General features: G+C 37.5%; 1 protein-coding gene across 3 annotated transcripts in view; it reads left to right on the plus strand.

Annotated features, from left to right (window-relative positions):
• Positions 1–228: 228 nt before the first annotated feature.
• The window catches only part of Pls3 (plastin 3), a 91962-nt gene continuing 70604 nt past the window's right edge, over positions 229–21586 (plus strand). Inside the window, exon 1 of one of the 3 annotated variants that reach the window (XM_010609947.3) lies at positions 229–349. The gene's annotated coding sequence lies outside the window, so the exon portion shown is untranslated. Of the gene's footprint in view, positions 350–797; positions 1001–21586 lie in introns of those variants that run through there. The other 2 variants (XM_010609944.3, XM_033760283.1) reach the window with 2 other exon arrangements.

Here is a 21586-nt window from a genome sequence, read left to right on the forward strand (position 1 = left end):
TCCTTAGCCCAAGCAGAAACGGAACAATTACGTGCGGAGAACCAGTATAGTATCTGCTCCCTGCCTCAAAGTTACAGATCCCATCCCTCTTGGGTGCCCATCCCAGTGCCTATTCTCCCAGCGCCCACCCAGTTGGTGTGACAGTCTCGTGGCCCAATCCCCTTCCCGGTTCCCAGGCCTACTGCTAACACCACCGAGCCAATGGCGGCGGCCGGAGGGCGGAGGGGCTGGAAGGAGGGGAGGGAACGCTGGCTTCAGAACCGCAGCCGCAAAGATTCCAAGGGGCAGAAGTTGTCTGAGTGCGTTGGTCGGAGATTGTCGGGCCAGACCGGGGACTCTGCGACTTTACGTAAGTGCTTTGAAGGCCTGGGCGGGCACTGGGAGAGCGAGTTTCTTGGGTACGGGCAGGAGTGGGTCCTGGGGAGAGCATCTCAGAAAAACTCGGCAGGAACGTGCCTCGCACCAGGGAACCGGGGCTGGGCACCATCAGAGGTTTGAGACATTGCAGTCGGAGCCCTTGGGCGCTCAGGCGACCTTTTTCTACAGGAATGGGTGGGAGTGACCGAGGGCTCCCCACCACCCCCCGCAGAAAGCACATCTCCACTCTGGAGGACGGTGCTTTCTCTTTAGTTTCTCTAAACTTGTTGTCCACCTCGGTCTGGATTCCTTGACGCCTTAACCAGATTACCTTCCGCCGCCGCGGCCCCGAAGTGGAAGCCGAGCGCCTAACTTCCCTCTGCTATCTTTTTCCAGCCACTGCTATCCCCCTCCCTCCCGCCCGGACTCTGGAAATCCCGGAGCCGGCACCCGCGACGCCAGCGTTCCCAGCTTGCCCGCTCGGGTGACCTGGCGGGTCTCCGCCGACCCTGAGGCTCTGAGCGGGGCGGGGGTGGAGTGCCGTGGCCCGGGAAAGGAACTTGGCTTGAGTCGCCTGCCTTCTGTCTGCTTCCCTCCCTTGCCAGTACCCGCAGCGTCGCGATCGCACCGCGTCTCCCTATGAGTAAGCACTTTTTTTCTTTCAGTAGCACAACATCCCCGGGCCACCGGGGCGGCCCCTGTCAGTTCTTCTCTCCTCGGACTCCTCGCCGCATGTCTGCTCCCTGCCCGGCTCCTTTGGCTCTGCAGCCCAGAGCGCGCGGTCGCAGCTGCAGCAGCCCGAAACCTATCGGGGATCCCTGGGAAGCTGAACAGAAAGGGGGGATTAAGTCGCCCCTTCCCCCGCACAGCTGCACTTGGCCCGTGTTTACTTTTCTCCACCCGCAGTACTTAAGAGCTCTAACTAGGGGCTGGGGGACGCCGACCACCCCCGCCCTGGCTTCTCGCCAGTCCCAAAGTTGCCGCCGCCACCGCCTCAGCTGCCTTAGAATGCTGGCCATTCCTACTTCCCGCCTGGCTCCAGGCGGGAGCTGGTCCTAGTCGGGGAGGTGGAGTGGGTTTAATACCAGTTGACACTTAGCATCCAAGATACTTCTTCCTTCTCTCCTGAGCCTTTAACATCCCCAGTGGTGAAGAAGGTCCGGCTTGGAACTGAGTTGGGGAGCCTCAACATTTAGGATCAGACAAGGGAGGCTGGGGGTGCTGGCCTGCTAGGAGAGATGAGGAGGGGGGAAGGGAACTTGGCTGACCACAGTAAGTAGGGAAAGCAGGTGAAACTAAAAACCACTAAGAACTAAGCACTTACTCCACATGGATGTCAAAATGTCCTGTATTTAGGAGCCTAAATTTGATGCCTGAGACGCAGTTTAGAGTGAATTCCAACTAAGTGGCCACAGACCCACAAAGGCCAATTGGCATCACGTGCCCCAAGTCTGATTCCCCTAAAGTAATGATCATATGACGTCTTTTGACTTTAAAAATGGAATGTAATGGCTGAGGCCCATATTCCAAAAACTCTGCGACAAAGGGGGGAGGGGTGACCTAGCCTCCACTCAAGGGAATTTTTTGCATTTAGATGAGTGTAACAGAAAGGGAATTTGATGCTCCAATTTTATCCAAAATGAAAACAGGAGCTATTTTTAAAATAAAGTCTTGAATGTGTGTGTGTGTGTGTGTGTGTGTGTGTGTGTGTGTGTGTGGTGTACATATTTCTCTCCAGTTCCCTTTAAAGCTCATTATGGCTTTTTGAATTTTTTAAAATATCTTTTTAATTATTTTCTAGTAAAGTTGTCCTTTCACTGTGGTCCGTTACATTCCTAAATGCAAGAATTCAAGTTGTATTCCATGAGACAGTGTTTTCTTTTTTAAAGGATCTACCCAGATACTTTGGTTTGGCCTATATTTTAGTTGAACCATTCTATACATTGGGTGTCTGCTTAAATAAAGGTGGTGGATAATTCAACTAAAATTAACCATCAATTATTTGTGGTGTTGGAGTGGATCAAATCAGAAATCATACTCAAAAACAGTTGATACTAAATTTGACAAATGGAGTTGGTTAGGTTTTTACCTGTCCATGGTTTGGTTAGAATAATGAAAGGACCTCAAACAACATTCCCATATTGCCCTATACCCATCCATGTGGCCCAAGTTAAGATTACTGCTGGGAAAGCGTGGCAGTTTAGTTATTTAGATTATATATTGCAGAGTACAGAAACAGGCAGAGGAATCTCCAAGGTCAGGAGTTTAAAAGCTTTACTTACTTGCAAAAAGTGGATACATTTAATATACAGTCTTGAAAACAGCTAGGGCAGAAACTATAAAAATGAAACTGGGAATATTTAAGGGAGTTTGACTTTCTTTTTTATTTTTTTGGCCTCAACTCCTTTTTATTTACAATAGTCACCTCTGAATGACTTGAGGACTCCATTTTCTTGCTGTGCATAGGTTTCTGAGCCTGAAAGCCAAGAAGTACCTGAAAACACATAGTTCTGATTCCCAGGCTAACCTTGAGACACAGAGGATTTAAACTGTACCCAAACTACTAGAGTTAACTACACTGGTAGGTAGACCACCCCTAGTGGATGTGAGGTGACAACATGATTTTAGATTGAACTCCTCTTAATAAATGCTTAACGTAAAAAACAAACAGATACTACTATCCAACTAGGTTACAGTAGCAAAGAAGTAAATTCCCTGTTCTTCTTTCTTTTATTTTTTATTTCTTTCTCTTTCTTTTCTTTTTACTTTTTTTGTTACTGGGGATGAAACTTGAGACCTTGCACAGGCAGGCAAGCACTCTACCACTAAAATACACTCCCAGTCCCATGAGATAAATTATGCTTTAAATATTGTAAAATCATATCAAAACAGAATCATCACCAGGCTCTAGTCCAGAACATTTCATTGTCTTGGGGTGATCCTGAATTTAAAACCACCCTCAAGGGCTGGGAGCGTAACTCAGTGGTAGAGCGCCTTCCTGGCATGTGTTGAGGTCCTGGGTGCAGTCCCCAGCACTGTCAAAAAACCAAAGATCAAACAAAAATTAAAAATACCCTCAATGTTCCTGATTTCATTTTTTAGTGGTATGATTTAATGAATTCAAAATTTTAGTAAATTTAATGAATTGTGAGTCTAATTCTTAATCTCTACTGATAGATACAGCCAGATTCCAACCCGCTTCTTTACCTGGGATGGGGAGTTGAATACATTATGTAGTCTTAAAGTCCAAAGTATTTAGCCTGATGCTCTTTAGATTTAACTGCTAAAAATGACCAAGCTTATGGCATTTTGGATAGAAAGATTAATTATAACTGCTGAGTAATATTGTAAGTGAGATTAAATGTCTTCTACAAATGGTTACATGCACATTAAACTTTACTGTCACTATTTATACTGGCAGAATGTCAGTATCCAGGGCACTATCAAAAACCCAATGAAATTTTGCTCCTAGACAAGCAGTATGACTGTTACTGAAAAGGGCAGCTTGGCCATGGTACTCTAAGCACTAAAGTTATTCTCTCTGGTGAAACTAACAGGGAAAAAGAAGAAAGTCCACTTACTGTTATTGCATAATTCGGTTTTAGGCATTATTTCTACTTGGATTTCCACAAAATTTATTGACACAATATTCTTTGTACATATGATAAACGTATGAATTGTTTAATCTGGCAAGATCTGGATGGAATGTATATTCCACAACATGTCTTGATTTTGCTCTTTGGTACAGGTTCTACAAATAGTTGGTATAAAATAAAATTTGAAAATGAACATCTATCAGTAACAGGACAATCTGTTTTTAGAATCATTCTGTACTTCCTCATGACAGTTTTTCTTTTGTTGAATAGTGATCTAGAGGGGAAAAATTTTTGATCTGTGAAAATAATAAAACTAAGGTTAGAAGAAAACAGCTGGGTCATGTTTTGATTATGCATAATTATTCTAGAGAGCAATATACCATGTAATGTACATTCAATGTGTTTGAGGCTTCAGAAGCATTTTGGATGCATTACAATGTTACAAGCCCACTTATTTCTTTATTTTTTGTTTTTTGGTTTTTGGGGGATTTTTTAGACAGGGTCTCAGTATGTAGTTCAGGCTGGCCTGAAACTCACTATGTAACCAAGGCAGGCCTCAAACTCCTGGTGATCCTCCTGCCTCAGCTTCCCAGGCATGCACTACCATGCCTGGCTAGAAGCTCTTTTAGATACCAGTGGTTACAACTGTCTGTATTTGGTTATGCTAGAGCTTTAGTTAAGGTTATAGAAACTAGCTGATTATTAAATGTCAGTTGTATGACTTTTCATACATGAATTGATTTATTTTACATAAGGAGAAGAGACATTTTTTAAATATTCACAACAAATTTAATTTAATTCACAATTAATTGCCATATTCTTAGCACTTGAAAGGAAAGTGTGAGTATAAACTGCTTTAGGGATGGAGTAGCATTGGTGGTTGTATGAAAATACGAAGGGAGAAGTATGTTGGACTTGGTTTCAAAGGAACTAGATTTTATTCATGGCTCTGCCACTGACTCAGAGTTTGACCTTGAGAAAGTCACTTAAAATTATTATATTGATAACTTACACTGAATATATGTGTGTGCCAGATACCAAACATCTTCTCATTTATAAAATGAGGAATGCCTCAAGGATTTTGGTTGGCTAATATTGCTTTTCAGAGGAATTATAATCTGGCTTCTTTCAGTTATATTTAACAGTTGATTTGCCAATTTTTTTTCCTTTGCAGTGCTGAGATTGGAACCAGGGCCTTGCTCATGCTAGGCAGGTGCTTTACCACTGAGCTACATCCCCATACTGTGATTTTCCATATTTTGATGCAGCTGTATTGAACCAAGTTGAATAGCTTGTTGACGAATTGATGACTGTTTGGAAGGATGACAGCCAGAGACTTCTCCATGGCTGATGTTAGTTCTATAAAATATGGCCATGCCATTTATATCATTCTTTAACAAAAATTTTTGGCACAATAAATATACTGATTTTATAATACAAAAAATCTTAAGTTTTCTTAAAAGCTTAGAATTGTGCTTGATTATGAGAAGGTAGTGCTGTTAATTGGAAAAGACATCGTACATGGCATCTGGGGTCTTTTAGGCTTCTGTAGCCTGGACAGTCAGGTCATCTTCAGTAAATCACTGAGGTTCTCTGTGGTCGTATCTGGATTCTGCTGTATTTTGAACACATCTGTTTCAGATCCACACACTTCACAGGCATGCTGAAAGCATAAGTGAGCTGTGTGAAGCCTTGACTCTTCAGTAGGCAGATGCTATCAAAATTTAAAGTACCATAGTAGTATGTCATACCAACACTGAGGCCTTAACAAGTTTTCAGAGAGGCAGGGGATATGGCCTAATGTTCTAGCACAGGCAAGCCCTGGCTTCAATTCCCAACACTATAAGAAAAAAAAGGAAGAAGAGAAGAGAAAGAAGAGGAGGAGGAGGAAGAGGAGGAAGAAAGAAGTTGTTTTCAGAAATGGCAGAGTTGTCATCATTGCTTTTGCCACATTTTACATCTCTGTAAAAAGTCTCCAGCCATCCAATTTTAAAAGCAAAGGCAAAATAGTGTCAGATATAATGTAATTAAAAAATAAGAGATATAGATGATGACAAAAGAATAAAAGTCTGCATGAAATATGTTCTTACATTTCTTCCATCAAATATTGTGCAAAGTAGCCTGTTGAAGCCATTAATTTGTTGATTTTTTTCCCTTTTTAATTAACTACTAAGCAGTATTTTGGCCACTACTGGTAAGCATTACAGTCTGTTAGCTTATCATACTTCATTCTTAGCTTCATAATTGCCCATAATAGGAGGTTTTGTGCAAAATCGCTCATGAAAACTCAAGAGTTTCTCCTAATTGCATTTGGAAAAGGATAAGATGTAAGCATGGACAAATACATAAGGAAGAGATAGTCTATAAGTGGTATGCCATCAATAACAGCAAAAGTGACAAGTTAATGTGGATTTTCTCTTTTTTAAACAAAATATAGATAGATAGATTTAAATCACTTCTGAGGGTATTTTCAACCTCCATCCTGGAGTTAATTTGCATTATTCTCATTTTGCAAATTATATGATGGTTCTATAACTACCATTCTTTAAATTATTGTGCTTTTTGTTTTATCAGTTAAAATTATATTTAACAACATTTGTGGAAGTGTCATTTGTCAAGTGAGAGTACTTAATTAAAATGAAATAAGCAAGAGACCATAAGTTAAATGACTAGAAAATAACTAGGTATCATATAAGTAGTTCTAAAGAGTGAGTTCATTTTTGTATTAGAAATCACTTTCTTTTGTAAAGTTTACTCTTATTTTTACTACCTCTGGTTTATAAGATTCAGTAGAAAAATTATTTATAATCTTGTAACGCATTCATTGAAATAGAACTTTGAATACCTTAACCTATAATATACACAGACATGAATATATATGTATATATTTTACTATTCATAAAATGCTAAGGCATTATAACAGCTTTTCATATTCATATTGTTGTGTTCTACATTATATGTCCTATCTACATAAGTGTTGCATTTAGACATTCTGCTATTTGCACTGGATAATACATTGTCTTTCATAGATGGGTCTGATTTTTAATGTTGGTGATTGAAACCAGGGCCTCATGCTTGCTACACACATGCCCTACTACTGAGCTAACTTCAGCCAAGATGAGTATGATTTTGAACTTTTTTGTGTCTTAATTTGCTTGTTTGTATCCATTTTTGCCACTGATGGTTCTTTTTGGGCTAGTATATCACATCAAGGAGAATTACTCTTACAGTCTGCAAAGTGTTTGCCCAGAGGTGAATATGATACTAAATTTTTCCTAGGGCATATTCTATTGATATAATATATGATATGTAAGAATTGACCTACTTAGCAAAGTACTGTAAGTAGCACAGGCTTAAGAAGTTTTGCAGTTTTTTTTTGTATATGAGCTTTTTGGATGTTTTTCTTTTCTATTTTTTTTTTTGAGACAGGTTCTTACTATGTAGTCCAGGCCAGGCAAGATCATTATAAAAATTAGAAGAAAACATGAATTTATAATGAAGGAAATGAAAATACAATTGTACACATGCTTTTATTTTTAACCTATTCATTTCATATGGGGAGAGATATTTTTAAAACTTGAAGAATAGGCATGTTGCTCAGTGGTATAAGTACTTGCCTGGCATGAATGAGGCCCTGTTCAACTCCCACCCCAGCCCCCAAAAAGAAAGAAAAGAAAAACATGAGTATATAAACTGTATAATCATTATGTTTTTTGCAGTGCTGGGACTCAAACCCAGTGCCCCACACATGCTAGGCAAATTCATGGTCTTGTAAACATTTTTGTAAGTAATTAAATATTTTTAAGATATTTTAAAATTACCATATGATATACTATAAATGGACACTTAATTTTATTCGACTAATTCTTTAGGACCTATAAGTTGATTCCATTTCCTATTGATAATGCTTTGGGCAAAAATAATTTTGCAGATTTTTGATTATTTTATACAAGAGAAATTGCCAAGATCATTTTAAAGATGAATTCCTTTGATGGTATTTATAATTTAAACATTGACTTAAACAAAAAGATAGCATTGGGCTAAGGATGTAGCTCAGTGGTAGAGCACTTGCCTAGTGTATATGACAACCTGGGTTCAATCTCCAGCATTAAGTATATAAAAAAATAAGGACTAGGACTCGGGATTTAGCTCAGTGGCACCACACCTCCCTCACAAGTGCAAGTTCCAGAGTTTGATACTTGCTACCCAAATAGATAAATAAATAAATACATTTTAAAAGGACTGTTCTTTACATAGTATGCTCTATCGTATGTGACTCTAAACTGGGTCTGGTTAGGTAAATTATATGTCTTTGAAATATTTTAGTTCCCTCTGAACAGTTAACAAGTGCATAGCAAAACGAAGTAGGATCCTTTGGAGTGTACCAATTATAGGAAGTTTTATTTTGGGAAAGGAACTGTTAATGGAGGAAGGAAGACAGATTTGTTTTTATGTAGTCCTCATATATCAGGTTGCTGTAAAACTCATTTCATTACCCTAAAGAAAATTTTTATTCTGGAGTGTGTGACTGTTGATAGGCACTTTTAGCTTAGGCAATTGATTTCTCAAATTACCTTTTTTGCCTGGTACCAGGAATCGAACTCAGGACCTTGTGTTTACCAGGAAAGCATGCAGCACTGAGCTACATCCCTGGCCCTCTCAAATACTTGATATGTTTCATTCAGGTTGCTTAAATAATATAATAAGACAGATGATGATAATTCTGATCCTGCCACTGTCCTGGTTTCAATACATATGGTAACTCCCTCAATTACAAGCAAGGGAATTAACAAACATCTTGTGTATTTGAATGATTCATTGTACATTGCATATCCACACTCCAACTTACCCCCGTTCCTCCACAGACCCTTCCCTGGTGTTTCTCTCCTTCTTGTAGTTCATCAACCTCACCAAGGACTTTATTGGTCTGGGCATTCCGTGATGACCTAGAAGATTTGCCTGACCCAGTGACTCATTTTTGCCATCAGATTTTGTTGTTGTTGTTGTTGTTGTTGTTCTTGTTCTTGTTGTTCTTGTTGTTGTTCTTGTTATGGGTATTATGTATATGCTATATTTCATAGAATGGATTTTAGCATAAAATATTAGTTCCAAGGGCTTTGCCACATCATACCTCTTTGGCATGGGGGGTGTTTGTAACCTCAGTTTCCCCATCAATAAAAGGAGATAATGCCACATGATTTTCAATGTTTTTCTTACAATTAAATGAAACATGTACAAAACAATTAAAAATAGTATGTGTTCAATAACGGTCACATTTACAGGCCAGGTATGTTGTCTTAGATGATCCTCATCAGATATCTCTCTACCCTGCATTTTCCTCTAATTTTATCCCTTTTTCCTCAAATATCACCATCCAAGATAAAGAAAATAGTTACTTTTCTTTTTATGTGATAACATGGTGAAAATATTGTTTTCTACTGCCTTTCATTGTGAATACAGAGAGTTTTAGCAGTGTTCTAGGTTAAAGGAGCCACATTGCCTGACTCAGAAACCTGTTTATCATTTAATTCATCTTTTTGTGAGGGTTATACCACCCAATAGTTTAAAGAACTAGTCTTCAAGGGAAAATTGGAAACATGATACTTAATAAGTTACAGACACCATTATAAACTCATTGCCACTGACAAATATAGTTTAAATAAGGATGAAAGGTAATAGGTAGTGTCAATGCCTGATTTGGGGGGAGAGGGAAAAAGCTTTGAGTGTTTCAGTATTTTCACAAGAGAAATAGTAGAAATGTGAATGTTAGAATATTTTCTTTTGAAAAAAATGGAAGAAAAATGAAAATTTTAAATACTGAGGAAGGCAGATGTTTATAAATTAGATCAGTATCATTCCAAGATGACATGTAGACTTTAGAAATGGGTAAATCTAAAACACGTAAATCTTAATTTATTGTTCCTATTATTTCCTCTAATGTATGCTTTCAAAAGCAAAAACCAGGAAAGGAAGCATATTGACACACTCAACAAATATTTTAACCAGCTTGTAGGTCTCCAGTTTAAAGCTAAAGCTGAGTCATTTTTGCAAGTTGTTATGAATAAGATTTTATATTTTATTATATAATAATTCAAAAATAAATACAGTCAAATTGTCATTAAATGTAGATAACAAAAAATTATATTGACAGATGTACATACTCACAAATACAAGCCAACCAATGCATTTGGTATCTTATCCTAAATCAAAGTGTTCCAGCTTTAGTTTGTTTTCAGAAGAAAAGCATGCTAGGATATATTTGTAGGTGCTAACAGAAGGGAAAAATTTTCTTTAAGAGATTTTTGTAAGGATGAAGGGAACATTAATATGTCATGTTGAGTACCTCTTGAAATATTTATTATATAAAAAGACCTATAAACCTTTGATTAAATAGATATAAAACTCAGGAAAAATATTTAAAGTGCTCTCAGTTCTCAGGTAGATCTTGAGATAGTACTTAATACACACAGAATAATAGTTAAGCAAGGGGTAACACAGGCAATACCTTAGTCTATTTGTAAATGGTTTCATCATTCATTCAACTAACTGTGTATGTTTCTCACTCTGTGTGTGTGTGTGTGTGTGTGTGTGTGTGTGTGTGTGTGTGACTGAGGATTGAACCCAAGACCTTCCCATTGAGATATATCCCATCCTGTATTTTTTTTTTATTTTAGGTGGGGGCTCACTAAGTTGCCTAGTCTAGCCTCAAACTTCTTGGGATCCTCCTCCTTCAACCTCCAGAAAAGCTGAGACTACAGGACTGTTAGGTTGTAAAGCTACAAAGACAGATAATGTAGTCCTGCAGTCTAGTGGAAGGAAAAGGCACAAAAGTAATAGTGGTTCTCATGAAACCTAAAAATATTCTTATATGTAGAAAATGAATTTAAATATGACCTTTTTCTGTTAACATAAAATAATTTCTAAATTTAAAATTGTGCAAATACATTCACTTATAACCCAACATAATCAAATCTAAACTAAGAACAAATCACATTTAAACATTGTTATTTCTTTGCAATAATTATTGTATCCTTTAAAAAGTAGCCCTCTGTGAGTTAATTTTACTTAAATAGGACATTGCTCAGCCTATAAATGAAGGTCAGCAGACACCAGTGTCTTGGAATAAAAAAGCCCTTTGGCAAGAAAATGAGCCACACCCCATTTAGTTTTTACAAAAATAAAATTCTTTCCAGCTTTACTAAATTGTAGTTGTTGTGCACAGCATGACTTCTGCAGTAGTTGGTTCTGCAGCTGTGGAAATATCCATGTATGCAGAAGCCCTATAAAACAATTCTACTCCCCATTACTTGCTCAACAGATCTCAAACTTTGTGGTGTGGTATTCTGTTCAATTTTATCTGCTTCATGGATAACAGCAAGTAACTATATGGAGAGCTGATGCCTTAATTTCCTGCCTGGAACTTCATGATTGCCATAAACATTAAATTGAACAGTAAAACCTAGGATTTCAAGTCTGATGATTGTTTCATCTTGTAAGAGAGAATCAAAGCAATGTCTTCTCTCTGTTGAATATGGTTTTCTTTAAGGGAATTATTAAATTCCTGCCATGTACTATGGAAGGGATCTGTACATCTGAGGATTCAGGAAAGAAACCCTGAAGAAAAGGCCTATTCTATTAGCTCCTTCACAGAAGCCTGGCACATAGCATGTATCCATAGGGGATTAGTTCCAGGAACCCCATTGGATACAAAATCCTCAAATGTGATGACAGTTGAACTTCATTGTCAACTTGATTGGCTTGAGAGCCATCCAGAGAATCAGTAAGGCAACACATCTGGATCTATCTGGGTGGGTCATGGAGTTGTGCCCTTGGGTAGTATGTTACCTAGCCTCTTCTCTTCCCTTCTTCCCTTCTTCCCTGATCTGCTTCCTGTGAACTAAGCATCTTCGTTTGGCCACACCCTTCTGTCATGATGTTCCTGCCTTGCTGGAGCCAGGCAACCATGGACTGAATCCTCTGAAACTATGAGCCAAATAAACCTCTCCTTAACTTGGGATGTTGGGTATTTCATCTTAGCAATGGGAAAGTTGACAAAAACAGATACCAAGTCCCTCATAGGAAATGGTGCCACAGGGTGTGGTGGCACACATGCCTGTAATCTCATGTCTGGGAGGCTGAGACAGGAAGATCATAATTTTATGCCTAGTCTGGACAATTTAGAAACTTAGTGAGTATTATGGCTTGTGTTTAGATGTCTTGCCAAAGCTTCATGTGGTCATATGTGGGGCTTTTAAAGAGGTAGCTAGATCTAGAATGTGTAAATCTGAGACTCATTCATGGTGCAATGCTAGGCTCAAGGGCAGTAGGATTAAGGATGTTAGTGCTACCTGCTCTAAGTAGTCTGGATATGGGTTGGGGATTTAGCTCAGTGGTTTGATGGCCTGCCTTGCAAGCACAAGGACCCAAGTTCAATCCCTGGTACCAAAAAAAAAAAAATGTAAATAAGTAGTCTGGATATGATAAAAGGGGCAGAAAGATGATGTTAAGCTCCCTTGTTGCTTTTGCTACCTTCTGTGTTCCATGAATGGTTTCCCCTCTGTGAAGCCACACTTACTTGGATCCAGCTGATTGTGGACTGAAACCTCTACAAACTGAGCTAACTAAACCTTTTTCCCTTTAACTTTGTTTTTTTTTTTTTTGGTTTTTGTTTTTTGGGTTTTTTTGTTGTTGTTGTTGGTTTTTTGTTTTTGTTTTTGTTTTGTTTTGGTTTGGTTTTTTGAGACAGGGTCTCACTATGTAGTTGAGACTGAACTGGAACTCACTATGTAGCCCAGGTTGGTCTTGAACTCACAGTGATCTTCCCGCCTCAGCCTCCCCAGTGATGGGATTACAGGCGTTAGCCACCATGCCCCGCTATTTTCTCTTTAACTTTGGATGTCGGATATTTTGTCTCAGCAATGAGAAAAGTAACTAAGACAGAATTTGATACCAGAGAAGTGTGTCATTGCTGTGATTGTACCTGTTCTAAAGGTTTAGGAAACTTTTGAGCTGACATGTGGGAAGGGGAAGAGTTAGGAAAGGTTTGGCGATTCCACTTGAAAAAGTTGAGTTGGAATGCCTGACCCTGTACTTGATGGGAAATTCTGGGTCAGAGCTCTGAAGACCACAAGGCTGATAGAAATCCTGCCAGTAAATACCAGGCTCAGGAGGTTTGTGCTGGGAAGGACTGCATTGGCTGATGGAATCCAGACAATGGGAGTTATACAGTGGCAGAAAGTGTATCAGCATTTTGCTGCTGTTCGGAGACTTTGACTGAGACTGAGATTAATTAAGGGTGAAGGACTATTTAATATTTCAGAAGAAATTTCAAGGCAGCCGAATGTTGAGGCCTTGGCATGGCTGCTGTTGGGGGCTTTTAGACAGGTTTATGTTGAGAATAAAGAGCAAAGAGCCTATTGGAATGATTTAAAATGTTGTGAGTTTGGCCAGAAAGGAAGCTTTACTAAAACTGTGGACTGCAAATTTAGAGTAGAGGAGATCTTAATTGCTGATAAGGAACAGGAGAATAGAAAAGATGGCCTGAGGGCATCACAAAAAGCAGCAGGAGTCCACTTTTTGCAGCCTCAAAATGACAAAAAGTGAGACTTGTTTTGAGAAGAGTGCCCTAGAGCACCATGTTTCTTAATGGTGGTGGCCTAGAGAAATTGTTCCTCAGGATTTGGTTCAAAGACATTTGATCCCCTCAATAATAATTTTACTTGAATAAGGGTATATATATTTGAAAGAGTTAGAGTTAGCTGGGCAGAATGCTACATGCCTATAATTCCTGCAAGTGGGAGGCTGAGGCAGGTGGATCTTGAATTCAAAGCCAGCCTGGACTACATAGAAACATCTTGTCTCCAAAAATAAAAGAGTGAAAAATACATGGTCATTTACTATCCTTACTGATAATGATTAAATTGGGGATCGGGGGTGTAGCTTGCATGCTGGAATCCCAGAGTCCCTAGCATCTACCCCTAGCACCAAAGAGAGAGAATATTGAAGAAGTCAGAACGCCTAACCAAATTACTTTCTTTACTTTTTAGCTGTATTAAATGAAAGAATGTTATGGATAGCACTTTCATTGTAAGAACCGCTTAACTTCAGAATCAAAAAGGAAATTGGGACATATTAATATTTTCACAATTTTTGCCAGCTTTATTGAGAAGCAGTTCACATACCATACTAGAGGCTTAAAGTAGAGAGACTGATAGATTTTAGTATATTCCCAGATATGTGCAACCATCATTATGGTTAGTTTTCAAGCTTTTTCATCAACTCGCAAAGGAACCCCATCACCTTCCCTAGCTCCTCAGGCCCCCTAAATTAAGCAACTACTAATCTACTTTCTTTCTCCATAAAATCTCTATTCTTTTTTTTTTCTTGTTTGGTCCTGGAGTTGAATCTAGGGAGTACAGAGCTATATTCTCATTCTTTTTTGCTTTTAATTTGAGTCCAGGTGTTCCTCCTACCCCAGACTCCTGTGTAGCTGGGATTATAGGCATGTGTCATCATACTTGGCTTCTGTCCTAGACAGTTTTATGAATGGAAATTAATAGTATGTGGTCTTTTGTATATGACTTTTTTCATGTAGCATAATAGTTTCAAGATTCACTCGCATTGAGGCTGTATATCAATACTTCATTCCTTTTTATGACAACAGTATTTGAATATTGTTCAAATTTTGTTTGGTCTTTTGCTCATTGACGGACATTTGGCTTGTTCCTACATTTTGGCTATTATAAATAATGGGGCAAGTCAATATTAAATGTTTAACTACAGGTTAGCTACAGGTGGTACTGACAAGATAACATTTATCACTACTCTGCTGTTAATGTAAAGCCTTGCTTCAGTTGACATTGAGAATTACTTACTTTTCCACCTATGTTTAGCTGCATTTTTTCTTCTTTCCTGATGCTTACTGGCTTATTATCATAGGCTTGTTCGCAGTAACATTTTCCTTCATAATAATTTTACTTGAATAATGGTAAGACAGTAAAAGCTGTAGAATCACCTTTTCTGAAACTTATTATATATCAGATATTTACAAAATTCTGTTCAATGCATTTTTAATTTCATATTTTGAACATTAAAGACAAAGGTAAGCAGTATTAAGGATGCAGAAGCAACTTATAAACCCTGTAAACACTGTGGTTACAGTCAACTTCAAATATAAAATATATTTACATAGAAAAAATTCAAAAACCATAAAAGAATATAATAAAAAATAGATAAGCCACTAAACTGTGATATTTTCAGAAGAATTTGGTGTTTTATGCTTAGAAAGTACGTTTGAGGGAATTTTTCTTTATTTTTTTACTTTTAGGAATATGAAAGTGATGGATCGTCAAAGGAGTATAAAAAGAGTCACACTGGAATTTCTCTTTTAAGTACCTTTAACCTCAGATCCACCTAAATGGCATCAGGTGAAAATATCTAATGCTCCCTAGAAATCTACCCTGCTGTTATCTTTTGGATTCAACCCGTAGAATAGGATCCAAAGTGGAGCTCAGTGGTAGAGCACTTGCCTAGCATGCACAAGACCCTGGATTCAACCTGTGGCACTGAAAAATAAATAAAGCTACACATTTCTTGGAAATCCATTTAGAACTTCCTGCTTAATTACTTCTTCTTCTTCCTCCTCCTCCTCCTCCCCCTCGGGATCAAACTCGTGACCTTGCAGTTGTGAGGCAGGCTGCAGCACCACTGAGCTAAATCCCCAGCCCCATAATTAATTCTTTTAACAAGGCCTTGTTAATTCCTATCAATGGAGTTCACCATGGCTGGCCTTGAACTCATAGCAATCCTGCCTCAGCCTCCCCAGTGCTGGGATTCCAGGCATGTGACAGCAGGCCTGGCCTGTTACCAATTTCTATAATTTTGTTGTTTCCATTATATTATATGATATAACCTTTGGAGGTTGTCTTTTTCACTGAGCATGATTCTCTGTAGATTCGTCCAAATTTTTGTTTGTATCTATACCTAACTGTTCACTGCTTAACAGTATTCCATAGTGTGAAAATACCACTGTTTATTTTACCATTCACCTAATAAAAGATGTCTGAGTCATTTCATTTTTTGTGGTACTAAGGATTCAATCAAGGACCTTGTATATGCAAAACACATTCTACCACCAAGCTATGAGGCATGATTGAAAAATAGTGAATGTTTAAATTTTAAATTTATTACAGTAAAAGATGTATTGTCATTAATCCCCCAGAAAAATACCCTTCCTCACTTGAAACACACTTATCCCATCATTTTTGCCACTTCCTGAGCAGTTCTGGAAGTCCTCTGTCATGGATGTCTTTAGTTACACTGTCATAGCTGCCTCAAAGTTCTGAATCAATTCAAAACATTTCTCCTTTGTGGTTATTTTGACTTTGAGGAAGAGCTAGAAGTTGCAGGGTGTCGGATCCCTGAATAGCGTGGATGAAGACCACACCATAATGTTTTTATAAGTTGACCTTCCCATCACATGGCACTCTGCAGCAGCTTTCACTGTATATTTAGGTTGTACCACTATAACCCCCAGTCCGTTTCCAGTTTTTTATCTGTCACACATAAAATTTCTATAAACATTTTGAACAAGTGTTTGTGTGAATGTAAATTGTCATTGCTTTGGGATTAATTCCCAATGAATACAATTACTGGATTGTATTGGAATTGCATGTTACTTTTTTATGTATATAAAAAAATGCTGAAATGTTTTCCCACAGCAACTGTACCATTGTGTGTTTCTGCAAGTATTGCTTGAGTGACCCAGATGCTCCACATCTTTGCCAGCCTTTGGTGGTGTTCAGTCATTCTGACAGGTGCATAAGAATATTTCGTTGAACTTCAGTTTTCATCTCCCTAACGGCTAATGCTGCTGAGCATCTTTTCATTTGCTTATTTCCCACCTGTAAGTGCTCTTTAGTGAAACATGTGTTCATGTCTTTTGCCTGTTTTCTAGTTGGATTTATAGGTTGAATTTTGAGAGATTGTTGTATATTCTAGATACTAGTCCTTTCTCAGATATGTGATATACAAATATTTTATCTTTCTCTGGATAAACAAGATATTTCACAGAACAAAAGTATTTTTATGAGGCTGAATTTATCAATATGTCCTTTTATGTATTGTCTTTTTGGGTCATGTCTAAGAACTGTTCACAAAATCTGATTCATGAAGAATTTCCTTTTCTAAAATTTTATGGTACTAAATTTTACATTTAGGCTTTTGTTCCATTTTTATTTCATTCTTGTGTGAGGTGTAAAGGTTCAGATAGAGGGGTGTTTTGTTGTTCCTTTATCTTTTATCTTCTTTTTTTTAAAAATAATTTTATTGGTACATTTTAGGTATACAATATTATGACATCATTGGAGTTGTGTACCTTTACACAGTATATCTTGATTCTTATTCTTTCCCTATTCTCCTGCCCTCCCTTCAACCCCTCCAAATAGTTTATCTGGTGTGAGAAACTGAAAATGTAAATAAGGATCAAAATGTATAATAGATAATGTGAAATGGGAAGAAAAGGTGCAAAGGGGAAGTGTGAGGCCTAGGAGAAAGGAAAGAAGAGAATGGAATTAACATGAGAAAATGAAAAAAAGTGGAACAAAGTCTTTGTGTATTTTAATTTTTACTTGCCTTTGGGTGTTCAGCTACCCTACCCTACTGATGGGCTCTTGTAAAATCAGTTGAACATGGGGCTGGTGGTAGACTGCATGTCTTAACATGTACCAAGCCCTGGCTTCAGTCCCATCAGCACGTGTGCAGCAAACACACACATACACACACACAAGCTGTTGAACATACTTGTGTAAGCCTATTTCTGAATTCTAATGTTTCATGTGTCCGTGGCTCTGCCAACATCACACTATCTGATTACTGTAGCTGCATGGTATAATAACACTAGATAGAGTGATTCCACCTACCTTCTTTAACAATATGTTTTAGTTATTCTTAGACATGTTCCCTTCTACATAATTTTTTAGAAAAAGCCTATCTATAACTACAAAAAAAACTGTTCTAGGATTTTAAAAAGTAAATTTTATTTTATCCTATTTCCATCCTTAAGCCCACTCTTCTCCCTATGTATAAATCTTTGTTTCCATTTTTTATTCTACTTTTATTTTTTTACTTGTCCCTTCCTTCCTTTTCTAAGAGAAATTGCATTAATGCATTTGATTTTTGAGATTGCATATGTAATGCTAATAAAGTTAAAAATGGTAGTTCGATTAAGGAAGACAATGTAATTTCTTCTCTAGTCTAATGCTAGTTTTATTAATTTTTCATTGTTTAACTTATACATGGAAACATAAAATTGTACATATTTATGGGGTATCATGGACCTTTGTTTTGCTTTGTTAGGGTTTTTGTTTTGTCTGTTTTGTGGGGTTTTTTGTTTTTGTTTTTGTTTTTGTTTTTGTTTTGAGACAGAGGCTGACTGTGTTCCAGGCTGACCTCAAACTCACCATGCTCCTGCCTCAGCTTCCCAGAGTGCTAGGATTAACAGGCACTTAGGACTGTTTTAATACATGTATACATTGTTAAATGTTCAAAGCCAAGTAAACATTTCCTCAAATATTCATTATTTCTTTGTGGTGAAAACAAGCAAAATCTGTTTTTATAATTTTGAAATTGTTGAATGAATGTTAATTGGCAGTTTGCCTTCAGGCGTAACTTGAATGTCATTTCTTTATATTGATATAATTGAAGGGTTTTTTTTAAGATACATTCTTGATTTAGGTATATAATGATCACATTCTAAGTCAACGATTTGTTTCTACACTTTAAATGTTTTTGAAGATTTACTTCTGAATTTTTTAAGCACCACTTGTTATAAGACTCCCAAACTGCTTAAAGAAGATATGCTTTACCCTTTGTGTTGTCTAAAGCAAGTTCACTTCAAAAGTAGCAAAATGGAATATAATATTAAATCATTGGGATTTAGGATATTAGAGCTTGGGCTGTGTTTGCTATCTATAAATGGTAAATTCACAGCTTTTACATGAAAACGTTTGTATATTCTCATGTTTTGATGATTGATTCAGCAAAATAAAATCTTTAAAAATACAAAAACCATGAGGGTAGACATCTTGACTTAAAAAAACTTGGAAAATGTACTGCAGGTTAAAAAAAGAAAAGAAAAGAAAACGGGGGCTGTCAACCTGATTATAACTGAGAAAGAACTAAACACAAAATGTCATCTTGTTGCTTTTGGGTGAGGGAAAATAAAATGACATCATGCTTTCATTCCTATCCTGCTTTCTCAAGATAAAGCTTTTCCACTCTTTTTGCTTAGTGATTCAGGGTGGGAAGCACAAAAGAAAACCTTCTGGTTCTTTTTCCTACCTTGTTTATATTCTAGATTGGATTTATTGCTTTAACAAAACATACAATTGTTGGCTTATAACCTTATGACTATGGAACTAAGTGGGTAGACACAGCAGGAGAAGGAAAAGCACAATCCAGATGTAATTCCCTAAGTACAGTTAGCAGAAGTCCTTTTCTACAATGATAATTTCCCTAAGTTACAGCACATGACTCACAGTATTACCTGTCAGTGATTTGTTTCTTCTCCACTTACTCCTAACTCTTTTTAGGTAATAGCTACAGCTGCAGGAAAGCCTATCCCTGTAATTGAAAAAAAAAATGTGATATTAGGAAGCATGTGGGTAGGAGGGTAATGCAGTGGTAGAGTGCTTACTCTTATGCAGGGCCTTGGTTCAACCCTAGTACCACAACAGATGAGAAGAAAAAAAAGAACATGACATAATGGTACTTATCATAAACCGATATCCTTATTTATTTATTATTTTTGAGACAGATCTTTCTTTGTAGCTTAGGTTGGCTTCAAACTCACAATCCTCCTGCCTCAGCCTCCTGAATACTACAGTATACTGAATACTGTCTTTCTTTATATATAATTTATTTGCATTTTTATTTTTTTTACTGAAACCAGAGTCTCTACCACTGAGCCACACCTCCAGCCCTTCAACTTGATCTTCTCATTCTCAGTAGCAGTGAATTCTCAGAGCCAGTGAGTCGAGAAAAACCTACCCCATCCAAAGAACTCTGTCTGCTAGTGGCTTTAGCCAATTTCTGAGTCAGTAAGATGGTAGAAAGAAATATTGGTTACTCTTTTTTTTTTTTGCTAATAATATGATTTTTAGCAAGTGAAGACCATGAAAGCCTTTTACTTACGGCAAAATGCATTATAATGTGGCCTTTTGGCTGTACCAAGTAACAGGGTTCCATATAAAACACCAAACAAGCATGACTGGCCAGTTACAATATAGTTGTCAGTAATCTGAGCCAGCATCATATTATGTTTATGGTTTCTACTTTGTTTGCAAAGAAATATAATGAAGTATCTCATCAGCAGTAACATAAATAAAATGTGTGGGACATCTCCCATGTATTTGAATGGTAAGGGCACATAGCCACTTTGAGATCATAGTATTTGTGCAGCCACTCTAAGAATAAATCCACATTGTGTTCATGATTCTGTGTTGGGCCAAATTTAACAATGACTATTATGTGTAGAAAATAACAACCATTGTTGTTGAGCGAAACTCTCTGGAGATTTAAAAAATAAATTAAGCTAATAAAACCTTAGTGGGAACATGAGCAAAAAAAAAAGTTAACCACACCAGAGAAACTATTTGGTATTTACACATGAGTGACTTATTTATTTCACTTAAGAGTATGAACTCAATATGCATCCATTTTCCTATGAATGACTCTAATTTCTCGTTCTTTATGGCTGAGTAGTATTCCACTTTATAGAAAAACCACATCTTTATCCCATCTCCAACTTATGGGCGATTGGGCTGTTTCCAAGTTTTAGCTATTACAAACTAAAAGTGTAAATAAGATCCAAATGGTATAATTGACAATGTGAAATAGAAAGAAAAGGGCTAAAGGTGTAGGGGAAGTGGGAAGGGTAGGGAAAAGGAAACAAGGAAATAGAAAAAATATGAGAAAATGAAAAAATGGAAATAAAGTGTTTGTAAATGGGAGGGGGAGGAGGGGGTGAAGGGAGGGCAGGGACAAGGGGAAAAAATGAGAACCAAGACTTGTCATGTAAAGGTACAAGATCCCAATGATGAATGTAACTGTACTGTATACCTAAAAAGTACCAATAAACTCAATGAGAAAAAAAAAAAAGTTAACCAGAGAAGAGTGATTAGAAACAGCAGAGTGATATTGTTGAATTATACCTGGCAAAGCAGCCTTGAATTATATATAAGGTAAAAGGCTGGGTTCTATTTACTTGGCTAAAAGTACAGTGATTTCAAAAGTACACACGACACTGATTGGATCTTTCAGCTGGACATTCTTATGAAAGAACAACAACAAATATATTTTTTTTTCAAAAGATACTACAAAGCAGGCTGTTGATGATCAACTCCAGTAGAATGCAATTTATTCATATTGTGTTTTGAAAGTGCATATATGCTTGCAAGAAGGCTACGGCTGTAGCTCAGTGGTAGATGTGCAAGTAGAGGATTTCCCTGGATTCAATCCTCAGTTCTTGAGGGGGACCAAAGCAAAGAATTACATGAGAGAATTAGACTGACAGGGTACTTGGTGGTCCAGGAAGTAAATATTAGCAATCTTCAGGATGTTTTATTAGACAGTGA

The sequence above is a fragment of the Fukomys damarensis genome, unplaced genomic scaffold (assembly GCF_012274545.1).
Source record: "Fukomys damarensis isolate Sample0158 unplaced genomic scaffold, DMR_v1.0_HiC HiC_scaffold_39, whole genome shotgun sequence".
Taxonomy (NCBI): domain Eukaryota; kingdom Metazoa; phylum Chordata; class Mammalia; order Rodentia; family Bathyergidae; genus Fukomys; species Fukomys damarensis.